Source organism: Rattus rattus, chromosome 6, assembly GCF_011064425.1.
Source record: "Rattus rattus isolate New Zealand chromosome 6, Rrattus_CSIRO_v1, whole genome shotgun sequence".
Lineage (NCBI taxonomy): Eukaryota > Metazoa > Chordata > Mammalia > Rodentia > Muridae > Rattus > Rattus rattus.
This window is the reverse complement of record NC_046159.1, coordinates 92,070,877-92,088,201: the sequence shown is the minus strand read 5'-3', so window position 1 is coordinate 92,088,201 and position 17,325 is coordinate 92,070,877. Positions and strand designations below refer to the sequence as shown.

At 47.4% G+C, this 17,325-nt stretch overlaps 1 pseudogene; it reads right to left on the bottom strand.

Moving 5' to 3' along the window:
• Window positions 1–1,075: 1,075 nt before the first annotated feature.
• On the bottom strand, window positions 1,076–15,699 carry LOC116904382 (annotated as a pseudogene).
• Between the last annotated feature and the right edge of the window lie 1,626 nt (window positions 15,700–17,325).

Sequence of the window (17,325 nt, the reverse complement as noted above, 5' to 3'; positions counted from 1 at the left end):
CTATGTTAATTGAAAGTTTTGCTGGATACACTAACTTGGGCTGGCATTTGTGTTCTCTTAGGGTCTGTACGATATCTGTCCTGGATCTTCTGGTTTTCACTGTCTCTGGTGAGAAGTCTGGTGTAATTCTTATAAGTCTGTCTTTATAGATCAGTTGACCTTTTTCCTTTACTGCTTTTAATATTCTTTCTCTATTTTGTGCATTTGGTGTTTTAACTATTATGTGACAGGAGGAATTTCTCTTCTGGTCCAATCTATTTGGAGTTCTCTAGGCTTCTTGTATCTTTTGGTCTAGGAGCTTTTTGCATTTTACATTATCTTTGACAATTGTGTCCATGTTTTCTACGGTATCTTCTGCCCCTGAGATTCTCTCTTCTATCTCTTGTATTCTGTTGGTGATGCTTGTGTCTTTGGCTCCTTGTCTCTTCCTTAGGTTTTCTATATCCAGGGTTGTCTCCCTTTGTGCTTTCTTTATTGTTTCTATTTCCATTTTTAATTCCTTCACCTGTTTGGTTGTGTTTTCCTGTAAATCTTTTTTGTGTTTCCTCTCTAAGGGCTTCTACTACTTGTTTACTTGTGTTTTCCTGCATTTCTTTTTTTTTAAATTTTTTAAAAATAGCTAAATAAATCTTTAATGGTTCTAATTGCAAATGTACAGAAATTGCACAGCCACATGGAGTCTTCGGACACTAACAACATCTCTGTACATTATTACAGGGTTAAAAGTCTCGGCGGAGGGAAGGGCTCTGGCTGACTCTGATGTTTGCCTTTTTCCTTTTTACGTACTTACAAAAGGGGGCGCTAGGCACATTGGGGTTGATGGTAACCTTGTGGCTAAGTATATAGAAAAGAGGGGCTGGTTCCCTGGACAGTCTGGCTCCCAGTCGTCTGGGTATGAGAGAGGAGTGTCCCTTGGGCAGGTGCTGGGGCACATGTGGAGCTCTGGCCCTGGTTCCCACCCCCACCCCTGGGCAGTCAGAAGTCTTCGCTCAGATGAAGTTTGGCAGTTTCCTTCACCCTAACATACGAGTTGAATAAAAAGGTCAGGAGTCTATGTTGGCAGGGGAGGGGCCCCTCACTCCTGCAGAGCCTGGGTGTCAGTGGCCAGGGCCTTCTCAGAGCAGGGCCTCTGGCAACACCAGCCCTTGCTGTGGCCAGAGCTCAGCCCCAAAGCTGTAGGGCAGGAGGATGCTCTACTGGCCCCATTGGGGCCTGTGCCCTCATCAACCTCCCACCCCAACAGCATGCTTGAAAGCCAACCAATCAATGCCCCAGGCAGGAAAAAGACAGACAGACACCTAGACTGTAAAGCTCTTCGTCCTGCCCAGCACCCTTCTCTAGGCTGTATCAACCGTGAGAGCAGTGTCCTGGCCAGCCCTTGCAGCACCAGGACTAAAGGACTTTGTACATCCCTTGGGTGAAATAGTTCCGTTACAGTCAAACACCAAGAACATTTACAAAAGTCGGCAGACTTGCAATTAAGATAAAAATCTGTGGGGGTTTGGGATTTGGCTCAGTGGTAGAGCGCTTGCCTAGGAAGCGCAAGGTCCTGGGTTCGGTCCCCAGCCCCGGAAAAAAAAAAAAAAAGATAAAAATCTGTGGAGAGTCTACACTTTTACAGTGTTTGCACGAGGTAATAAGGCTCTTGGCCTGAGAGCTAACAACCCCGCCAGAGGGGCCATTGCACCTGGCCCTGCGCTCTCCTGTCCAGGCCTGGGGACCTCCCCATATTGCTAGGAGGCGCTCAGACAGAGGTCACTTTAAGGAGGCATGGGCGACAGTGTGGGTGGGAAGGAAAACAGGGCTCCCTGGGCATTGGAAGGGCAAGACCCAGGCCAGGCCAGGCCAGGCCCTGCTGGAGAGGCCACCCCTGCTGAAATGCACAGGGGCAGGGGTGTGGATAGGAGTGGGGCAGGAAGAGGCAGTGACAGGACCTCAGCCCCACCTCCTTCCTTCCTAAGGTCTCTGACCCTTGATGGCCACGCCCTCTCCCAGCACTGGTCTGCAGCCTAACTGGGTTGTAGGTTACAGCTAAAAGTTCAGGGCATCTACCCTTTACCCTTGCCTGTCCGTGGACTGAGTTTGAGGTGCAGCAGAGCTAGGCCACACCTCCACCCTTTCTAGTGAGATCTCTAGGATCACTGAGTGCAGCTTGCCTAGCCCCATTCTGCTGTCTGGGCAAAGGCTCCTGCCCTAGGTGACTCAGAACCGGAGCTTGGAATCTAGAGTGTGGGAACAGATGGGAACCCAAGAGAGACTCAAGCTCCTGCCCATCTCTGTTCCACAAAGGGGGAGGGAGGGTCAGATGTGCTATAGAACAGCCTAGAGCTGGGGAAAGCCAGCCCCAGCTGTGGGGTGTGCCCCTCCCTGCCTGCAGTGCCTGGGTCCTTGGCTGGGGCTGGGAGGGTGAGGAGAGGCGACTGCACACATGGGGCCTGGTGCAGGGTGCTGCTGTCTTGGAGAGGGAGTAACTCTAACATCCTCCAGGGTCGCTAGTTCCCATGCAGTGCGAACGCTCAATTTAAAAGACCCTGTGTTTCAGCAAGCGAGCAAGCGGGCTTTTGTTTCTAATGCATACTGCTGCTGATGCCCTTCATCTGGATGTCCTTGTCTTTTTGCTGCCGCCGCAGCCGCTCCTCGCCCTCCTCCAGCCGAGCCTGGTACTCGAGCACCAGCTTCTGCGTCGTCTCCTCCTGGCACTTGAATAGGGTCTGTACTCCTCCAGCTTCTTGGTGGAGATCCGCAGCTTGTCTTGCAGCACTGCCAGATCCTTTTCTGCTTGGCTGAGCTCCTCATTACTCCTTAGCCTATCCCTGGGGGGGGTGGGGGGTGGGGGGGGGTTGTGGGCCCAGACCCTCGTCTTCTAACAACTGCGCGTTCATGGTAAAGAGCCAAGCGGCCGTGCGGTCCAGGGCATTGGGACTGACGGGTGAAGGGCCCTGCTTGTGCTAGGCGGGGGGCTTCAGCTCCGGGCTGTCTCCCTCGGAAGAGGAGGACTGTTGCCGCAGCCGGGTGCCAGGGCCAGCCCAGTCAGGTGATGCTGATGCCAGGGTTCCACTTGAGGGTCGTGGGTATTGTAGGGTGCTCAGCATGGTAGGAGGTGTCCTGCCCGGGGGGTTGGTGTTGTTGTTGGTGGCGGTGACAGCGGGTCAATCCTCTGCTGGGGACCTGCGCTATTTTGCCTCGGCACTGTTGATTGACCACCCTTCTCAGTCAGTGATATCTGCCTCCGTGCCAGTTCACCAGGCCACCGTACCAGCTCCTCAGCAGCAGTGCTAAAACTTCCTAGTTTGGCAGCAGCTGCCAGCTCTTCACTATTTCTGGGAGAGCTCAGGGAGCTGTGGCCCTCAGAGCCTGAGTCACCAAGGCCACGGGGTGACAGTGGCAGTCCAGTAGCCATCTGGTACACGGGATTCTGGAAGGAGAGTGGGGCCAACAACTGGGGCCGGCCTGGTGCACCCTTGGAGGTGCCTGGTGTGGTTGGTGTTGGCACTGCCCGCCGCACTGTGGCCAATCCTGCCAGGCTCACTGGGGCTGCCCGGGCTGGCCACCCAGCCACCAGTTGAGTTGCAGGTACCTGCTTGTCAGCAGGGAGGGCTTCGGGGCCCACTGGGGAACCTGCCTCCCTGTCCAGTGTGCGGGCGTCCTGGAGGTCCACCATGGACAGGCTCTTGCTGCCATTGGCCATCTGCAGGTCAGGCTCGTTGGCTTCTGAGTAGCTTGAGCTGCGGGCAGGTGAAGGCTGGACCCCGGAGGACCTTGTGACAAAAAACAAGTCCTTGTTTTCGGGGGTTGGAGACGGTAACCAGGTGAAATCTATCAGACCAGAGAGATCATTCTCAATCACCATCTTCTGAAGCCCAGCTGAGACACTGCTGCTGCCAGAGCCTGGTGTGGAGGCCAGGTCATTGGTGCCAGGGAGCTGCCCACTGCCTGGAGTACTCGGTGCTGTGTGGACATCCCTCAGGATACGCGGCAGGGGTCCCAGCTTGGATACAATGCTCTGATCAAGCTGGCTGACAGCTTCCCAGAGCAGAGAGTGTAAGCTAGAGAGCTTCCAGCCCAGGTCTATGTAGCCCTCGAAGCCTGCTGTGTTAGAAAGGGTCTCAGGGTTGGAGATCTCCAACAGGAAGGGCTGCATGTTGATTCACTCGTGCTCCAGGAACTGGTTCATGAATGACATGTATTCCTCTTCGCTGCCAAACTTGGCAAAGTTGGCCAGGTTCTGGGTGATTTTGGCGATGAGTGTGAGAGTGCGAGCTGAAGCAGGTTGAAGAGCGAGAGCGACATGATGGCAGGGCACAGGAAGGGAAGGAAGAGGGAGGCGCTAATGAGTCGTTCACTGATATCAGGTTGCTCCTGCCGCCATGAGGGAGGTGTCTCTTTAAGCTCCCGTGGGAAGACACAGTAGGAGTTGATGATCTTGCAGAAGGCCAGCTCTCAACACATCTTGAGGTTGCCCTGGTGCTCAGGGAAGTCAATGACTGAACACTTACTCGGGTCCACTTCACAATTTTCGTCTGACTCATACAGAGCTTTGATGAACTCACCTAGTGCGTCCTGCAGGTACTTCTAGCCCACGAGTTTGAGGTATTCCTCAATGGCCTTGGTGGCCAGTGTGTTCTCCCAGAAGATGAGGTGCTCATCGTACCCACAGCGGTCCACCTCTGACATCATCAGGTCTGTTAGAAAGTCCTTCACCTTGCCCGTGCTCTGCAGGATGTGCACCAGAGCCAATGCCATCTCCTCCTTGGTCTTGGCACTGAGGATGGGCTCAAGGGCCGCACACAGCCCCAGGTAGTGGTTAGTGATGTGCTCAGCAAATTCTCTAAGGACAAATTGAAAGAGAGCTGCTGCTTTCCCAGGAAAATGTCCTGCAGGGTTGTAGGACTCTTTGACTGGGGGAGTGGGGAGTCCTCCTGTCTTCTGCTTGTTTCTTTGCTCTTCAGCTCTTCTTTTGTATTTCTCAAAGGCCTCAATTTTACTAATACTACTTTGAAATATTTAGCATTTGCTACATTATTTTTCCTTCTAAACACAAGTACTTCCTGTTCCCTTCAGCATATGATTATTTCATTAATCAGTCAACCAAAGTTTTTATACAGAACCTGATGAAAGTCGGACCCTGAGCAGTGCCTACTGCGCATGGGGCCCTCTCAGAAATTAGCTTTATATCATCTTTCACGACCTACTTTATTACCTACACCCAGTCTTTCTTCTTCTGTTTTCTATTTGCTATGCTGTATTGGTGTGTATTATATATATACACATATACATATATATATGTATATATATTCATCCATCCATCTATCTATATACCTATGTATGGAAAGAACAATAAGTTCATTTAATCCTATCCACATTTAGCAGAATAATACTAGTAGTTTCTCCCCTAGGTCCTATGACCTGTCTAATCATAGACTCTTGCCCTAAAAATGGTGTCCCGTGTGAATTTCAACTTGCAGAATGGGTCTTGAGTCCAATCAGAAGTGGTTGGTTCCTCCTGTGGTATTTGTGCCAGTTTTGCTCTAGCTTGCCTTTTCTAATTCATTGCAAGCCATTTTTAGTTGAAAAATCACCCAAGTCCAGTGCCCCCTGCTGGTGAGGACACGCAGCAACACAGACCTCTGAACCTCTCTACACCTCTCTCTATCTGACCAGGAAAAAAGGAATTTTCTGCAGATTCCTCCACAGGGATTGCAGTCTGAAGAATCTGAGGCAGTTAATCACCTAGAACAGCAAAGTCTTCTCAGAATCCTTCTACCTGTTCACAGGCCAAAGGACTCATTGTCCTCTGGACTTCATTCTGCTACAGGAGTGAAGGTGCAGCTAGACCCAGAGGGACCTTGAGTGGAATTTATAGTCTGATGGAACCCTTTTGTATCAGAGACAGGCACAAGGTAGCTCCCTTGAGAGAATACCCATGCAGAAGGGCTTCTGCTGGTTAGGCTGTGGAGAAACCAGGGCCTGTGACAGTGACATCACCAATTGGGAAGTCAGAGAAGGCTGAGCAGGGCAGTTGCTTCACAACTTAGCTAAGTCCAAGCCGTCTGCCTTGGTCAGGACCTCTGTTGACCCGGGGCCTATGCTGCATCAACAGCATTCACTTTAGCCCAACATTCCTTGCGTTCCTGGAAAGCTGACATTGTCTCATACACTTAACACTTGCTGAGAGCTTTCTAACCTCCACTGGATGTGGAGCAGGATGTGCACCCTACTGCGTTTATTTCTACCTCACAGTTATTACAATGGAAGCCTAGAGAATTTAAACGTGTCCAGGTTCACATAGCTTGTCCTTTGTCGTGTGATTTCCCCAGACTTCAACCCAGGCAGCTTGACCCCAGAGCTGGGGCATTTACACTAAACTTCAAAATGCATTCCCCAAATGGTAATTTATCACACTAGAGGTAGTTTTTTTTCTCATCATAGTCCTCTGCCGCTCCAGGACATAAACACTTTGATTCTTTTAACACCAAGCCTTGGGCTGCTTTGACTCGGGGTTGATCTGCCAAAGAATCTTCTGCAAATGACACACTGAGAAAATGGGAAATCATGAGACTTTATCTACATAAGGCAAACCATAAGATATTTGTAGGTGAGGAAGGAAATACACACACAGGGTGGGTCCTGAACAGCACTAGAGGTGAATGGAAACCTAGAGATCACAGCTCTGGCTTAGAGGAGAAACCTCACATGATAGGAGAGAGATGAGAAATAGCTGCTCTAAGACTAGCTTGGATCAGAAAGTACCTATGTTCTCTCTCCTTCTCTGCTGCAATCCAGAGCCATGGGGTTGGCATGCAGGAGCCTGGGCTGGGCAATGCTATCCTGGCGATGTAGACAGCAGTAGCAGAGTGCCCATGTGGACCCTGATGACAAGGTCAAGGAATTCCCATCCATGAGTGCTCACATGCAGGGGTCAGAAGAAAGTGGACATCAACATTGACCAAGAGATTAATGTTTCTCATTGTAGTACTGTTGCCCAAGAAGAAGAGGTGCTGGATTTTTCTGTACATCCCGTACACCAGACACATACCTCAACCCCAACATTGCCCAATGTTGTTATTTCAGAACAATGAACATACTGAAGAAGAGGCACCGAAGCGGTCTGCCCTGTCTACGTCTGGCCTTAGTTCTGCCTGGACCAATCCCTGGAACCCAGGGTGTTGCTTGCTGTATGATGAGGGCTCAAGTTCATGATAGGACACAGCCATACCCAATAGAAAGGGTGTGAGTCACGAAGCCAGCACAGTTCCTTGACACAATTCCAGCAAAGCCAAAAGGATTCCTGCAATCGCCGTCCTTCTAGCTCTCAATTTTGGGTTTGGTCTCTGCATGCTGCATTCTTGGGGACTTTCTGCATTATGGTTCATTTTATTTCTTTTCCTGAGAAAAATTGTATCTGAGTCATTTTTTTAAGGAAAATCCTAAAATTAACACTATCTGGCCACTATTTGGAAGTCTTCCTTCTGCTCTGAAGATGACTAAGAACATTGCTAGATGAAGCCATTACTCAGGAATCTTCTTGGGGCATCTGCTGTAAAGTCAAATAGCATAATCGGTGCAGAGTAAACAGAGACAACTGACAAACTCTGACTGGCCAGGAGAATACATTATGGTGTCAAGGTCTCTTTTTATTATAGGCTTAGAAGTGCTCTGAAAATGTAGTTTAAAGATAGAGGGTAATTCAGAGTCCACTTCTGGAGGAAAAAAATTCAGTAAATAAGATAGATTGACTAAAATAAACTTTTTCTACTTCATAGCATAGGTGATGAAATATATTGTAAAAGAAGCAAGACACTCGTATTGGCTATTCATGAAAGGACTGGTTCAGATATTTCGTTTGTCTGACTTCAAATAGCAAACAGCATAAAAGCAGGCTGTCGTATAATAAATGTAATTGCTTTGGAGAAGACAGTCTTTGGTTTCTTTAAATTGGAGTTATAGGAATAATAATGATCATGATAATAATATAATAATAATAATAATAATAATAATAATCTATTCTGTTTGTATTTGTAACCCTGGAGATGTAATGAAAAGTCAAACATATATTCTATACCACTTGGATGACCCTTAGGCTGTCTTTGTTCTGTGGAACCTGTATAAATAAAGAAGCACTTGGTTTCTAGTTAGTCAGAGCTGCAAAAATGAAGCAGCCTAATTGCTAGCAAGTCAGCTGAGAGATTCCCCTGACCATGGTGCCTGGCTCCCTCTCTCCCTCCCTCCCGTTGTTGACTCTTTATCTCCTCTGTGGGCTGTCCTGTCAGGAAGCACCCTCTCCATGCTGGGGAAGGCCCCTGGAATAGCTGCAACAATGATAGATTTACCCGCATCTTTAAGACACTACTGAGGACCTGTCTGAAGACCGGAGGCACATCTGTAAATACCCAAGGCAGAGTCCTCAGATGGCTGATAATCAGCACCTTCCTGCTCACTGAAGCCTGTGTTTCTTCCACAGAATTCAGTGGCTTCCTACACATCCCTGACTTTAAGGATGTCTCAAGTACAACTCCACCTAGAACTCCATGGGCTCCTTGCTTCAGCCATTCAAATTTTTCCCAGAGGGTCCCTTGATGGTTTCCAGAGACCTGATGTTGTAGCTTAAGGACAAAAATCACAATCATGTGTAGTGCTGGATCACTAGGGACAAGACCTTCATGATGCCACCCCATTTCAGCTACAATTTTATGTACAACCCTATATGATGGACTCAGTGCTAGCTTCTTGGGAACAGCATGAGAGCTCCACAGAGACAGATCAACACTTTAGCTCCCACCACTTTACAATGCTTCTTAGAGCTGAGGGAGACAGTGCTGTGTGCTCAGTTGGGCAGTTAAACTCCACACCTAGGGCAAAAGAAGTCCATGAGATCCTGGATTTCAATGGCTGTCGTTTTCGACTCCCTCTCAGTAGAATCGTCCCATGACAATAGTGGGCACACACAAGGAGATGCTATGGGGAATGGTCAATGAAATTTCCAACACCTCCCTTCTTTGGCCACTGCTCCAGAATCTCTTATAATAATGGTTCTCAATCTTAATAGTACTAAGACTTCTTAATTCAGTTCCTCATGTTGTGATGACCCCCAACCATAAAATTATTTTCATTGCTACCTCATAACTGTGATTTTGCTACTGTTATGAATCATAATGTAAGTATTTCTGGAGATTGAGGTTTACCAAATGGGTAGCAAACCACAGGTTGAGGACTGCTACTTTACCAGTATGTGTATAAGTGTTCTCTGATTCATTGAAGTATTGTTCATAACAACAGAAGCCTGGAAAAAAACAGATTTTCTATCTGTGGGGAAGAACAGTTCAATAAAGTAGGGCACAACTGCACTGTGGTACTTGGTGATGGAGAAAGGGGTTTAATCCCGGACAGCCTGGCTAAAGGGAAAGCCCTCAGGACCTACTGGTAGAAAAAAAAAGCACAGAGTAGCATGCATAGGGTGCCAGCTTCTATGAAGTAAGAGAATGGTCGTGAACTCTGTCTTTCCAGGGATTGGAGTTGGAAGACATATGGGTGCCTATGTGACTCAGGAAAAGACAAGTTTTCCATAGTGCTTCCATTAGAAACACAGTCCTGAACAACTTGAGAATGGGTGTTGGGACAAGGGGTCTATCAGTAATTCACTTGCATAATAAGCATGTGGTCCAATATCCATGTAAAGCTGAGCACAGTTGCATCGGTAACCTCCGTGCTGTTGGGACAGACAGATTTTTGCCTACAGCTAGACTGTCTAGAACTCGCTGGTCAGCAAGTCTAACTGAATTAGTTAGATTTCCAAATTCCATGAGAGGCGGTGTCGCCAAAAGGGAAACAGCCGAGTAAGACACACAATTTAGACCTTTGCCCTTCTCATGTGTGCACACGCATGTCCTACTTGGCTTCTCTGTGGCTGTGATAAATGCTATGATCAAAAGAGACTTGGGGCAAACTTCCAAGTAACCGTCTCTCACTAAGAAAAGTCAGGACCTGAACTTTCAATCAGGAATCTGAGGGCAGAAACCATGGAGGAACACAGATCACTGGCTTGCTTCTGGGCTGGTGTTCAGTTAGCGCTCATATGCAATCCATAGCCATCTGTGCAAGGATGGCAACACCCACAGTGAGCTATGCCCTCTTTCATCAATTAGCAGTCAAGAAAATGTCCTGGGTGTAAGCTACTGGGTGGCACATACCTTTAATCCCATCACTAAGAAGGCAGAGAAGGACAGGGAAGGAAGGATGGAATGGGACAGACAGAGAGACAGAGAGAAAGAGGGAAGGGAGGGAGAGAGATGCTCTTCAAGTCAATCCAGTGGAAGCAACTCCTCAGTTAAGGTTCTCTCCCTGGGCATCTCCAGTTGGTGTCAAGTTGACAAAAACTAACCAGCATACACAAGTATCCCAAATATTTCTGTGAATTTTTGTGAATACACAAAAAGTTAAGTGCCCGGACACATTCTCTACACAGAGAAAGAAAGAGACATACGAAACAAAGAAAACCATTAAAGAACTCCAGAAGCAAGAAGTCACCCAAGCTGAACGGAAGTGGCTTAGAACACCTGACAAACTCTGGGCTGGGTATGGAAATTTCTCCCCAGGGCCTGTTGACAAGAGAAACAGAAAAGCAAGCAGAAAAACAACTCCACACTGACTCTTCAGCACTGTGACTCCCAAACTTCACAAAGTTGTCATCCATGAAAGCACGGAAATTTCTAGAACCCAGACCACCTAGAAGCCAGAAGCAGGAAAGGCAGCCATGAGAGCCCAAAGGCAGGTAAGCTCAAGAGTTCGCTAAAACCAACCCCATTCTCTCTCCCACACGATGAAAGGAAAATTGTAATTCTTAGATCAACAATGTACCTGAGCCCAGAGGAAAGGAAGTTAGAGACTCTGTGGGCAAGCAGCTGCTGTGAACACCATTCTGTACATGCACATGCATACGCATAAGTGTGTGCATGTGATGTTGGGGAGAAGACTTTTTTCACTCTGACAACTCTACATAGCAGAAGGCCAGAAAGCTGCCTCTTTGCGTCCATGGCTGACTGTGGGCTGCATTCTCAGGGTGCTCAGTGGTACTTTTTGAGACTGAGAAGAGATTTACCAGAGCAGAGCTCACAAAATTCAGATTCAAAACCAAAGAGACTGATGGGGAAGGGCAAAACAAGGGGACAGGACATGGTGCAAGGGACAGGAGAAAGACAGATGGCCATACATTGCTGCCTAGGGTGACAGAGTAGGCTTCCTCCAAGAGAGACTGTGGGGAAGAGATATGCCTCCTACCTACAGCATGCTGACAAGCTCTCCCCTGTCATCTATGACACCTGCTGCCACAGTGTCCTTCCCCAGCTCTCACATTATGTCAGAAAAGAGGGCTCTGAACTACTCTTCCACATCCCCCTCCTTTTGGGCAAAGCAAAATATTATCTGAGGATAGGTGACTGAACAGTAGGAGGTCAGAAGGATAGAACCACTAGAAACACATCCCACTGAGTACAGAATTGCAGTCCCGTTTCTGGAAAGGCAGGTTGACCTACAGGAGTGAGGGGTGAGAAGTGTGACACAAGGGAGAGTTTGGAGTCAGTGAGAACACTCCCCTACACTGCTATGGCCACTGCCTCTCATCGCACATTTGTCGTGATCCAACGACACCTGGCCAGAGTCAATCCTGGGCTACATTCCATGCCCTGGGTGGTATGGTAATGAGGTGTCCCTATGCCATGACACTTATGGTACACTGGACTGGATGGTTGGTGCTGATGGAGGGGGATAGCTGGGAGTGGAGAGGGGTGTGGAACAGTTCTCTACACCTCCTACTCACTTTTGCTATGAATATAAAACTTTCTCTGAAAAACGAAGTTCATCCATGGGCTCCTGAACATTCCTCAGGGAAAGGCTCATAAGATAATGCCCTCCCCAGGATCTGTGGGTGGTTAACAGCTACTGGAGAAGGGAGTCACGTTCCTCAGTGGTGTACCCTATCCAGTAAATACGCTCACCATATTTGTGAAATAACCCAATCAAGTGTATCAAATATAAATAAATGAATAAAGAAAGAATACATGAAAGTGGGAGGGACTTATTGGGAAGGTGTTGGCTGGGGAAGTAAGATTGTATGATTTTATACCGAGGTAAGGAGCTATGAAAGACTGTATACATTTTTTAAATGTCTTAATGGTTTCTAAGTCGATAAAAGACACAGTCAACACCCTGTCATGTAAAGTGTGAGAGGCTTATGCAGTCCCAATTCCTTTGTGGATTTATAGCCATTAATGTTCGATGGTGGAAGGAGAGACATTTTATTCAGTGATGTAACGTCTTATAAGTTGCCCGTGCTCACACGTACAACCCCATCCACTCTCTTGTTGGCAACTGTGATGAGACTCATTGAGTCACACACACAGAGATAAAAGCAGAGGAGGGACAGTTAGGCAAAGGAGGGCGTCTGTGGCTGCAGTGGGGACAAGAGAAGATAACAGTGACTGAGTATGATCAAGAGTATATGAACAAAAATAACATAATGAGCCAACCGTTACATTTAATTAACATATAGTAATAAATAACATATTTTTAACTCAAGTTCAGTCATTGAGATCCTGACCTTGAAGCACAAAGCCATGAGGCATCGACAATGCCCGGGTTCTGAGGTCCAATTCTGCTCACGTCCCTGCTTCCCTTTGTCTAACTTTTATCCTGACAGCCATTTTTTTTAACTTGAGTATTTCTTATTTACATTTCGAATGTTATTCCCTTTCCCGGTTTCTGGGCAAACATCCCCCTAACCCCTCCCCCTCCCCTTCTTTATGGGTGTTCCCCTCCCCATCCTCCCCACATTACCACCCTCCCCCCAACAATCATGTTCACTGGGGGTTCAGTCTTAGCAGGACCAAGGGATTCCCCTTCCACTGGTGATCTTACTAGGCTATTCATTGCTACCTATGAGGTCAGAGTCCAGGGTCAGTCCATGTATAGTCTTTAGGTAGTGGCTTAGTTCCTGGAAGCTCTGGTTGCTTGGCATTGTTGTTCATATGGGGTCTCGAGCTCCTTCAAGCTCTTCCAGTTCTTTCTCTGATTCCTTCAACGGGGGTCCTATTCTCAGTTCAGTGGTTTGCTGCTGGCATTCGCCTCTGTGTTTGCTGTATTCTGGCTGTGTCTCTCAGGAGAAATCTACATCCGGCTCCTTTTGGCCTGCACTTCTTTGCTTCATCCATCTTGTCTAATTGGGTGGCTGTATATGCATGGGCCACATGTGGGGCAGGCTCTGAATAGATGTTCCTTCCTGATAGCCATTTTTAAGTGAAATAAGCTTAAGTCCACCCTGTGTCTCTGCTGGTGAATAACACTTAGCCAAAAAGATCTCTGAACTTCTCTCCATCTAAATAGGAGCAAAAAAATACTTCAGAGTTCTCCCAAGGGGTTCTCATCACAGCAAACAAAGCCAACTAATCACTCAGACAAAGTCCTTCCATTCAGTCACAGACCCAAGCCATACATCAAGACTCTGGACTCACACCAGCTTGCTGGAGACACAGTGGCTGGTGAATGGGAATCCTCAGTAAATGGAAACTTCTGGTGTCAGCGACAGGTAAGAGACAGGTCCTTGGTAGAGACATGCAGTTAGAAAGGAGCTTCCTATTGGGGACCCAGCAGCACTGAGGTCAGGTTAGGATCTAGAGAAACCAAAGCTGGTTGCGAAAACAGCAGCCAACATGTAGGCAAGACCTGAGACCTCCCAAGAGCTTTGCACACAGTTGGACTTGGCAGATAGCCCCATACCCAGATACTAGGGTGGGTAGACTGGCAGTGACCAAAGTCTGCAAAAGAATCCTGCATGCATGCAGTGTGTTACTGGTTGCTTGGGGGGGGGCTGAAGAAATGAAGACCCTGACTATTTCTGCCCTCAAAAGCTTAAGGAGAAAGACATTGACTGTCTCACAGCCCAGACACAGTCCTGCCAACATGTAGAGCTCAGAACCTGCAAGGTGCTGAGGTCCACACTGTACCGTTGGGATATACCTTAAAGAGAAGCCTGGGCAGTATTCCACACCTCCCTGGAAGTTTAGCACTGTCCAGGAGACTTTTATTTACTGTTGTGTTGTTTCTCTTGGAAATACTTAGGAGATCACAGTTCTGTTGGCATTTCTGTTGCACATCTGAGGCAGTGGAAACCTTGAGCAACATGGCCATGTCATATTGTCATTTACTGGAACTTGAACACAGGCAGAACTCAAGCCCAGAGCCAGCACTTTGAACATATGAATAAAATTTTAAGTGCAACCACCTAAAGGCTAGTTTGTTGTACAAAATGTAGTTTTGCTAACAGTACAGCCCTCTGCCTCACCAGGACATAGGCAATTGTAGCCCTTAAGAACCAAGCCTTGAAGTGCTGTGACTCATGGTGGGCCTGACAGAGAAACATTCCCTCACTGAGATAACCTCTATTAAAGGTCAAAATATGGGAAAGGTTTAGTGAAAGAGACTATGGGAGGTTATAGATGAGGGGGATCATCAGAGGATACTCCCATAGCAACCAGGAGAGTGATGGGAATCATGGGTGAAGACAGAGGGACCCAAATCCTGTCTTTAGCTGAATTGAATGGAGGAAGTTGTCAGCAATAAAATGCAGGGGCTTTGGAAGGGAAATGTTTAGAGGCTTTCCCCTGCTTTCCAGAGAGGTTGAGCATGCGCAGAATTTGACAGTGGCCTGGATTACAACATCTTTCTGTTGTAGGATGCCATGGCAGAGAGCTCTAAGGGCCTCACTTGGGATCCAACCTGGAATGGCCTACATGTTGTGCGGCTTAGTACATGCAAGCTAAATGCCATGCACAGATTTGCAGACCCATCTCTAATATAGAGTGTGGCTTCCTCTATAGCACATGGAAGGAGGCCACGAAATCTCTTCATTAGACATTCCTCAACACTACCAGCTTCTTAACTCTGTGGCTGCCTATGCCTAATCTTCACCAACATGGCTGACCCTGGAATACAGACAGGTTTGCATCTGTTTTCTCTTACAGCAAGAGATAGAAGATACTGCACCTCATGGGTCTGGAGACCCTGTGGCAGAAATGTAGATTAAAGAAGTTCTGATATAATGCAGAAAAATTGGCTCATAGATAGGAGGATAGACAAATGGACAAAATGAATCTCCAGGACCCACTGCCCAAGAGCACAGAGGTGTCCTCCCTCCTCTCTTACAGGACCTGGGAGGTTTCTATGCCCATCATGTGTCTGTCCTCAGTGTAGTCCATTCTGACTCTCAATGTGACAGTGCAGGGGACATTTCCCTACAGATGCTAAAACGTATACTAGCTGTTCCCTCCGTTCCTGACTACACTTACTGAATTGTGCTTTAGGGATCAGTAAACCCCCTATAAGGTCAGAATGCAAGATGCTTGTGGCACTGTCTGAAGGGGAAACACCTGTACACATGCAGGTCGCACTTGTGGACATGGTCTGGGGACTCATCACACTCAGAATCCTGCATATCCACTGTCCAGACAAAGCCACCTCATTCCCAGAGCTGCCTGGTGTCTTCTGAGCCAGCAGGTGGCAGGGACTCAGCGATATTAAACTGAGTGGTGCAGCACCACCCACAGGCAGATCAATCCTGAGGTCCCCATGGTCTTTGAGACCTTCTTTCAGAACAACAGCATTGAAAAATAAAATAGAGTCCATCCAGTCCTCTCTGCCCACTTCCAACATCCTCGGTAGCCCATACCTAGACTAGTCCCTGATCCCAAGACTGGGACTTGTGGCTGAATGGAGGGCAGATTCAGAGACCATGACAAACAGACCGATCTCTTTCTAGTACAGGCTGAGGATATATCAGAAAGTTTGAGAGCCACACTAAAAACATCCTAAATCAGAATACCTTCAGATGGCCAGTAGTTACTACTGACCTACCCACTGAAACCTGTGTCCCACCCATAGTATTAAGTGGCCTGGGTGATAGTAAGATTCCTGCTCATCCCCCACTCTGAAAATATCTTTAAGGTGACTTCACCTAGAAACTCCATGGGTTTATTGCTCTGATGTTCAAATTTTCCAGAGAATCTGTCCATGGTCTCCAAAGACAAGCAATCCTGTGCCCATACACAGAGACCATAATTTACACAGACACTAGATCTCTGAAGACAGAGCCTGCCTGATGCCTCCTTCTTTCCACTATATTGAGTCCTAAAGTCCTGTGTGGAGAGTGTTAGGCTCCTGCCTCAGAGCACCACAAAGACAGGCAACAACTCTTTCAACTTCCACCATTGTATGCAGCTTCCTAGAGCTGCGTGGACATGTGCCACAAACACAGCTGGGTACCCATGGCCTCCACTTGTATTTAACTACTGAACTCAATAAGACTTCCATGACCATAGTTAAGGGAGGGTATTGAGAAATAAAAAAGATGCTTGGTTTCTGTAGAGGGTGGAGTTCCCTATATCTGAGGCTTTTGGTTCCTTCTCATCGACACAAGTTAATTAACCTACTTCAGTGACTGCCATGGGCAAGGAAGCTACTAAGGAGGAATCAAAAAATTTACCAACACCTTCAAGCTGTGGCCATTGCTCTGAGGTTTAACCCCATGATCCATCTTCAAACACCAGAAAAAGATACGTGTGTGCTGATTCACTGCAGTCCTATCTGTAAGGACAGAATTCTGGAGACAGTTTTCCATCTGAAAGGAACAATGGTGCCATAAACTGGGTCATGGCCACACTGCAGTGCCAGCTGATGCAGAAGGGGATGAGCCAGGGCCATCTCTGGACTGTAGGGAAAGCCCAGCAAAACATATTGAAGAGCAGAGGAAAATGACAATAACATAGGCAGTGTGCTTGCTACTCTTTAGGTTAGACTGGGGAGTTAAGGATCCAATTTTACAAGAATGGAAGGTATAAGGCACATGCATGTCTCAAAAGGCTAAAAAGAACACGGAAGTAGACATTTCTTTCCTGGCTCCTTCAGAGCACATGTCTAAAGAACTCCAAATTTCAGCTCAGTCAGTAACATGCTTTCTAGGCAAGCGTGAGGACTTGAGTCCAGATCCCAATGTCCAGGGAAAATTGATCACACAGCAGAATGTGTCTGTAAACACAGCACTGGCATTGGAGGGTAATGACATTCAGAGCCCTGGAGCTCCCAGGCCAAACAACATAGAAGAGCTCAGTGAGAGAGTTCAGAGAGAGAGAGAGAGAAAGATCCTGCCTCAAAAAAATAGGGAGGAGGATAACATAGCGTATTCTCCTCTAACGTACACACACATCAGGGCACATACACATGCCAATGTATACACACATGAAAGCATAGTTGTGCACACACTTCCCACACACACAGAAAACA